An 8,482-nucleotide genomic window follows, 5' to 3' on the forward strand; every position below is an offset into this window, starting at 1 on the left:
CGGCGAAGTCGGCCATTTTGTGGTGGTGAATTCGGTTTCAAGGTACGCGCCCGTGAGTGTTTGTTATCTTGGAAAAAGTTGAGCAACTCGATTCCAAGCCTTCTCGCAACATCATCCGCCACGAGAATAGAGGTAAAGAATATCATGGGAGACGGTGGCGTATATCCATCAAGGACCACCGCATCTAGGCGTTTCCGGAGCGGAAGGTTAGCCGCCTTTGTTGCGTCATACGCGGTGAGTTCGGCGGTGTCGGTGGGTGGTATGATGTGCTCGAGTACGGAGTGAACGCGGGCTGGACTTTGAATAGGGTTGCCCATTCGTGATAATGGGCTTCCGTGTCTAGAGTGATTGGATTAAGGATTTCACATTCGTGACGGTTAAAAACAGAATGGAAATTTTTGTTGTAAACCATGGGAGGGAGAAGAGGAAGGAGGAAGGACGGCTAGGGTTAGGGTTGAAAGAGAAAGAAAGAGAGGGTGGACGGCTAGGGTTTGGGAAGGAAACCTAGTCGATACCATGTAGAAAATCAATCCGTGCCTTGTATTGATGTATCAAAGTTATTATATACAAAGTAGGTATCCCTAATTAGAATACTAGCCTAAATTACGGGACTCGATTACAATACATAAGGAAGGGAATATTTACAATATTTATACTATTACATAGTCTATCAATAAGATTAGCGACAGATTTTTGTTGTTTAGCTATAAAATTTATCCGTTTCTAATTTCTATTTTTTCTAATAGTGACATTTACATATGTTTAAACAAATTCATAAACTACTTCTTTATTTTCTATCTCACAATATGATTTTGTAAATATTTTTACTCTAATTTTTCTTTGAGTGCAAAACTTATACTCCTATGACTTAACAAAGCAGTATATAACTTTTAAAAGCTTTCAAGAATTTGGCCGAGCTGGCAAATAAAATTAAAATGGATAATGACATATTAGGATCCAAACCTCAATAAAGGAAACAAAGTTAAAGTGATTTTTCTTGTCTATCTAATATTTAGTAGACATATTTTTTTATTATTTGTGTTGGTAAAAATATCAGGTATTCGTTCAATCAGAGGCAGATTAAATCTACATTATAATCATTAATCAGGAGCGAAGTTACTCTTAGCGAGAATTAATGGTCTGTTGAACACTTTTTACAAAAAAAATTAATTACACGTATATCTTAAATATTACTCCTATTTTTTATGGGGATATATTAAGTATTTAATACACAACATAAATGAGATAGATTGTCTATCGACAAAGGGTGCTCGAATTGACTTTAAAGTTTCAAAGTTTGATCCTTGCCTCCAACATTATTTCTTTTTTCGTACAAAAACGGCGAAACTGCACTCTCCCCTCTTTTGCCTTGTTTAAACTTTTGTTTGCTTCCAAATACCAATTAAATTGAAATTTCTAATCTTGCCCCTCAATGAAACCTAAAAATTCACGAGCATTCTGTAATTTTTGCTCAAATTCTATATATATGTTGAATAATCTATTAACTTGAGTTTGATATAGGAACCTATAAACTTTTAATTTTGAATATGCCTCGTCTGCATTGGACTAGTAAAGTGCATGCCACCTAGTCTGAACATTATCACTATAGAAAAGCATAGATATTTGTTTTGATACTACTCTCTCTGTTTCAATTTATTTGAACCTATATTTTTTTAATCCGTATCAAAATGAATGACCTCTTTCCTAATTTGGAAACAAATTCACTTTATGAATGATTCTGATAATAAATTTTCAAGGCTTATTTTGAACCACAAGTTTCAAAAGCCTTCCCTCTTTCTTAAATGTCGTGTCCAGTCAAATAGGTTCATATAAATTGAAACGAAGGGAATATAATTTTTGAACACACAAATAAAAAGTGGATATAGTACATATAAAGGTAAGCAAAATATCACAGAAGCATCAACTTTGATTCTCCGTGAGAGGGAAAAGACCAAACAGCATCTCAGAGAAAAGGAAAGAAGAGAAACATAAAGAGAAAGTGAGAGAGCTGCTAATCAGAGAACATTGTGAGAAAATAAACCATTGTAAAGATTCCCACAACTACTTTTCTGAAAAAAATATTTTTGGGATTATTAAAAAGGGAAATATTCGAGACAGCCTTTATGACTGAATCTTTACAAATATAGCCAGTGTCTACTATACCTTTCTTACTGTGGAAAGTGAAAGCTCTTTTATGTTAGATTTAAGTTAAATATGTTGTTGTGTAATTTTTTTAAAATATTATTAGGAAATTTAAGGAGCCGTTTAGACATGATTTGAAATCATGAGATGAATCATGATGATTTAAAGTTGAAGTTTTGTCTGGATATGCAATTTGGATTTCTTAAGTTGTATTTTTTCTCATAGACATAAAAACTCCACAAGTTGTGAAAATCATCAAAACTTTACCAATTCTTATACAATCTTACCAAATGAGCAAATCGTAGTTCATAAGAAAATTAATATGCTACTAGAAAGCCTTTTTAAAAAATACAACATCAATTAATCAAACTTTAGTTCAATAAAATGGAAAATTGAATATGAGTTGTAGTGTAACCACTCTTTAATATAATCCTCCCACATGGCTGGTAAGAGTAAATTTGTTATAAACATAGTACCAACTTGTAAATTTGTTAATATGTAATATAAATGGTTGGTAAACATTATTGGTAAATATATCTACCAACTTATGGATTTGTTTTTACAAAATATAAACATATGGATCAACTTTTACATTTAAAAAATTTGAAATCATATTTGGAATCCCAAATCATGCATTTTTGGATGATTTGGGATTTCTTCTCATGAAATGAAATCGCATGTCCAAACGCCTACTTAACTCTTGCGGGAACATCCGATAAAATTAGCACATTGAAGTAAAATAAAATAAAAAGTTGTTATAATAAAAATAAAATAAAAAGAAGTTAAAATAATAGAAACAAATTAAAAAGAAAAGAAATTAAAAAAAAAAAAAACTAAAAGGTGACATTGTAATTACACCCAATTCTCAACCCCCCTCCCCCACTCCCCTTTGAGAATTAGAGAGTGTAATTACACCCTCTCAATTACACCCAATTCCAATTACTAGGGCGGCTTTTCATACAGGCCCTAAATTTTGCTGGAAATGGATGGATTTAGGTCAGTGGGTTGGTGATTTTGTGTTGTTTGGTTTAGACTTATGGATGGGATCCAGAAGAGAAGTTGGGTTCCACTTGTTAGACTTTTGTTTGTGAAATTTTCACCGGTAGTTCATGTTTGAGATAAATGTTTAGTAAATGATTACGCTCTAAAGTTTTTTTTTTTTTTTTTTGTAGGGTGAAAGTTTACGAGAAAATGTTATATCATGATCTAATGTTTTATAAATTATTGTAAACGTTAGTTAACATTCTATAATTTTGTCTATAAGTTTGAACAATGTATGAACAAAAATTATATGAGTCTAACATAGTTCGGAAGGATAATTTTTAAAGGCTATATTTGTACAACTTTAAAAAGTGACATTTGCATAAAACAACCCTTTTGCCTTTTGGGGAAAATGACATAATAATACTACTTAAAACTCTATATTACTAAACATAAGAATATTTTTCCTTATTTACAAAATATAACAATTTAATTACCAAACATATCAGATTTGAAAAAATTAAAAGCCACCCTTTCCTTCCTTTTCCCCATTCTCTGTTTCATCCAAAACTGAGCCACCCTACCCTTCTTTCCCCTTCTCCCTATTCTCTGTTTCCTCCGAGAACAAGACGAAGAGAAATCTTACTAGCTTGCAGTATAGTATGTCTGAAAAGTCCTCTCTCTCAATAACCAAACGAATATTTTCAACCATTTGTTCTTTGAAAACTTTGACTTTTCTTTCTACAGTTAATGGGGTTTGGCCTTATTAATTATAGGAGAAGTTAATGAAGTTCCATGGTTCTGAACCACCGCCCCACCCTTCTCCCCTTCTCTGACTTCTTCTTTGGTGAGTTCAGGACACGCTCCGGTAGCAGATCTAAACAAATACGATTTGAAAAAGCACAGATCTGGAAAAATGTAGATCTAGAAAAAATACTAGGAGAATGAAGCCATTCTTCAAAGTTAGCAATAATAGACCAAATCATATATAGGAAATGCAGATCCTCAAAGATCGAAAACGACTCCAAACATCACAAAAACAATCAAACTACTCGAAATTTCCTAAATTTATTTTTGAAGTTATATATGTTGTTTTAGTTGTATTAAATTTGTATGAATATTGTATGAAAGTTGAATATAATATTGTTGTAGCTGTATTAAATTTCCTAAAACCGAACATGAGCTTTATACAACATGTATACACTTATATACATATTTCATAATCACTTTTAGATAGTTTTTATATTAAAAATCATGACCGAAATTCTAAGCCTTGAGTCATACACATTTCATACATGACAAATGTGAGCGAAATTCTAAAACCTAAGCGATATACATATTTCATACAGTTTTCATACACAAAATATTGAGCGAAATTTTTTGTAAGAAATCTATTGTTATGTTATGTAAACTAAAAAGTATCGTCATATTTCGTAAATATACCCTATTCTTATGTATATATATGTCATTCTCCCTTTGTTTTGCTCATCATCGAACATTGGACATCCTAAATAGAGACAGAGGCAGAGTAGCGATACTGAGTTTGATATAATTCAATAGCTTTTGTTCAAATCTTGTAATTATTATAAGAAATCGAATAATATGTATACTAATTATTAATTTAAATCCAATAACTCAAAAGAACTAGAATCCATAATTCATAAACATCAAATCCCGAATTCACCTCTAATCCTAAACCCAATATACTAATGATTTCGCTAAGTAGCGTATTAACATATGTAAAGCTCTTCTTATAATTTTTTTTATATATATATTTTTAAAGATCGAAATTAAAACTCTGATTAAGAATTTTAAAAAAAATTCAAATTATTCAACCATATCTCTTGACGACACTTCGTTTGATCTTTTTATCACAACCATTCATACTAGAAGTACTATGTCTCCGTTAGTATTTCTTTTCTCAAATGTTTTTAAAATGTGGGAAAGAATCGCTCATTGTGATAGCATTTTGTTGTAAAATGACGGGATAAAAAATTAAATGGAAACAAGAAAGAGTTGAATACAAAGTACATGAAGTACGTGTATTTCAAAAGGTACGTGTATTGGTGACACTAAAATAAAGTTAATTTTTTGTTGTGATATCACAATATCTACAGAATAAAAAATGTGTTACTCCTTCGTCTCAATTTATCTGATATAATTTGATTGGACATGGAGTTTAAGAAAGAAAGGAAGACTTTTGAAACTTGTGATCTACAGACTACAACAAGTCATAGATATTTGTGTGGTTGTAAATCTTCTCATTAAGAGCAAAAGAGGAAGTTTCAAGTTAAATTATTTTTAACTATAGAAATGTATCTTTCTTTTTTGGGCAGACTAAAAAGAAAAATGTATCACATGAATTGAGACAGAAAAAGTATTAATTATCAAATAAAATTTTATGCATTATTATTTTCTTATTACTATCTCTGTGACTCTGTGTAGTGACTTTGAAACCAAACGATCCTAGCTTGCTATATGGGTCAATTGACCCATTGGGCTCGTGGGGCATCAGTAACTTGCTAGACTTTCCTAAAAATTTTAGGGTATCTTATTTGAATACCGCTATTTAATATGTATTGGATATCGTAAAGTTTTGCACGTCGAGTCATTTTGGGATAATTTTTGGAGAGTGGTGTTTGAAGTTTTATATTATTGAAGTTTTAGGCATTTCTGTCTAAAGCTCAGACAAAAATGACTTTATTTTGTTTAGGAGGTTGGGAGTGACTGAATCAGTCATTTGTCATGTGTGTCTGAATTTTAGCTATATGAAACTTTAGACACCGCATATCTGAAGTTATGAAGAATAATTTGCAAACTTTGACTTACTGGGATATGACTTAAGTTTTGAGAAAAATACATCGAAACCCTCTTGAAGTTGATACTTTTTTTCAATAAGACACTTAAACTTTGCGGGAGTCCTATTACCCCCTTGAACAAATTAAAAGTGGTATAATAGCTCCTTTCTCTGCCAATCTCAACTATTTCAAAGAAAATGCAAATCACGCACCAATCATTACTTTCCACGTGTTAAATTTATTTAATTTTTATTCACTATTTTCATTTACCTTTTTTCTCTTTTTTTTTTCTCTCTCCTCCTTCAATCTTCACTATGCCCGTAACCCCAACCCATTTTGTTCCTTGCTGCCGGCCATGACGCAACCACCACCATTGCCACTGTTATATCACCACCTCCACCGTATCTACCACCAAACTATCGCCAAAACACCACTAGATTAAAATTAGCAAACTCAAATTTCAGAATTCAAAGCAACAACCAAATCACAAAGAAAAACATTTATTACCCATTGGCATTCCGATGAATATACTGATCATGCTCAGGTTTCATAAATCTGTAACAGCAATTAAACAAGAATACAACTTTAAATGTATTGAAAGAACGACCATTCCATCTCCAATCACAAATAGCATTAACCATCACCAAATCAAACTTTAATAATTAAAAATCACCTTCAAACCACCATTCCATCTCCAATGACTTACCCCAAACTCCATAACAAAAATCAAAAGAAAAAAAAACAGACAGAGAATAAGGATGAATCGGAAAAGTCTATAGAAGAACGATCTTGAAGAAACAGAGGAAAAAAGAAAAAGGAAAAAAAAGGGTAACCAATTGGGTCTTCTTGGTAAAGAAGATAAGGAAAAAGAACATATTAAATAAAATAAATAAAGGAAAAGGAAAAGGTATTTTTAGTGAAACAAATATTGATTTAATTAAAAAATTACTAATTTTTTTACACTCTACATGCTATGTGGGCTCATAAGGGGGTGATAAACCCCCTTTGAAAAGAATAAGGAGGTGATAGGCTCCCGCAAAGTGTAAGTGTCTTTTTAAAAAATATGTTATAGCCGAGGGGGTAACGATGTATTTTCTCTTTAAGTTTTAAGAGCCCGTTTGGATTGGCTTATAAGTTGCCGAAAACAGCTTATAAGCTGTTTTTAACTTTTTTGAGTGTTTGGCTGAGTTTTTTACAAAAGCCATTTTGTCTTAAAATAAGTCAAAAAAAGAATTGAACTTGGTTTTGCTTAGCATTTCTCTAGCATTTATTAAGCGAAAATAAGCTTTTTTAAGCCCATCTGCTTTTTTAAGCTGTTTTTTTTAAGCCCATCCAAACAGGCTCTAAATGATAGATCTTCACATAGCTTAATTGGGCCTTATTGGGCCCACCTTAGTACCCCTCACTTTCTTTCTTTCCTCCTCACATTCGAATGTTCATAGTATTTCATTTCATAATTGGAACTAAAACCATAAGTCGAAGAAGTCTTTTCAAGTAGCTATTCGAAAAGATTTGTCAACCAATGAGAACCAGAGGCGGGATTCTAAATTGTCACTTAGATATTTTATTATTTTTCAAATGTCATTTAGATTAGCAATTTCTCTCCGTCCTAATTTATTTGACATTTTTCATTTTTCGAGAATCAAACTTCTTTATTTTGACCGTGTGTTTAAATATAATTTTTTTAATTTTTTTTGAGATAAAATTTAAATATTCGAAAACTACTTAAAAAATACTATAAGCCACCATAATTAATTATTTAAAATATTTAAAAGACATAAAAAAAAATTATGGTAAAAAAACAACTCATTTGACTCTCAAAAAGTGAAAAGCGTCAAATAAATTGGGACGGAGGGAGTAGTCATTTTGAACCTTTTACCCCCATGAAGTACGTAAAATTAATCAAAAGAGCCTAAAGTCCGTGTCCCTAGCATTAATAAACACGCTAAAAATATTCTCTTACTTTTCTTTAATCCATTTAAGAAAAGGATTTGAGTTTTATCAACTTAATGGTGCAATAATTTCTATATATAGTGTAATTTGATAGCGATTAAAACATATTGGATAATTATTAACAAATAAACTTATTCAGTATAATTATTATGAAAGAATAATACTTTTGGTTCCTCAATTATTTGTAATTTATAATTTTGGTCCTTGTAACATATGGCTCATCACATTTAATCTTCAGTTAATTAAAATGTGTGCTTTAGATCCTTTATGTAGGAAAAATGTTATATTTGAGCTATTTTAAAAGTATAAAATATATTGTTATATTTGAGCTATTTTAAAAGTATAAAATATATTGCCCTCAAATATGGAATAATAGTATAATTTTAACATAACACAAAGGCAACTAAAACAGTGAAACTGTTAATAAATCTGAAAATTTGTGAATATCCACAAGTAAAGGGGTCAATAGAGCACATCTCAAGCATAAAGGTTAAATATACTTAGTTTAATATCACAAGGACTAAAATTAGAATTTATCAACAACCAAAAGATCAATGTGTTATTAAACCTTGTTTAATTTATTGTAGTTGAGATTTAAGTGACTTAAT

Source organism: Lycium ferocissimum, chromosome 3, assembly GCF_029784015.1.
Source record: "Lycium ferocissimum isolate CSIRO_LF1 chromosome 3, AGI_CSIRO_Lferr_CH_V1, whole genome shotgun sequence".
NCBI classification, from domain to species: Eukaryota; Viridiplantae; Streptophyta; class Magnoliopsida; order Solanales; family Solanaceae; genus Lycium; species Lycium ferocissimum.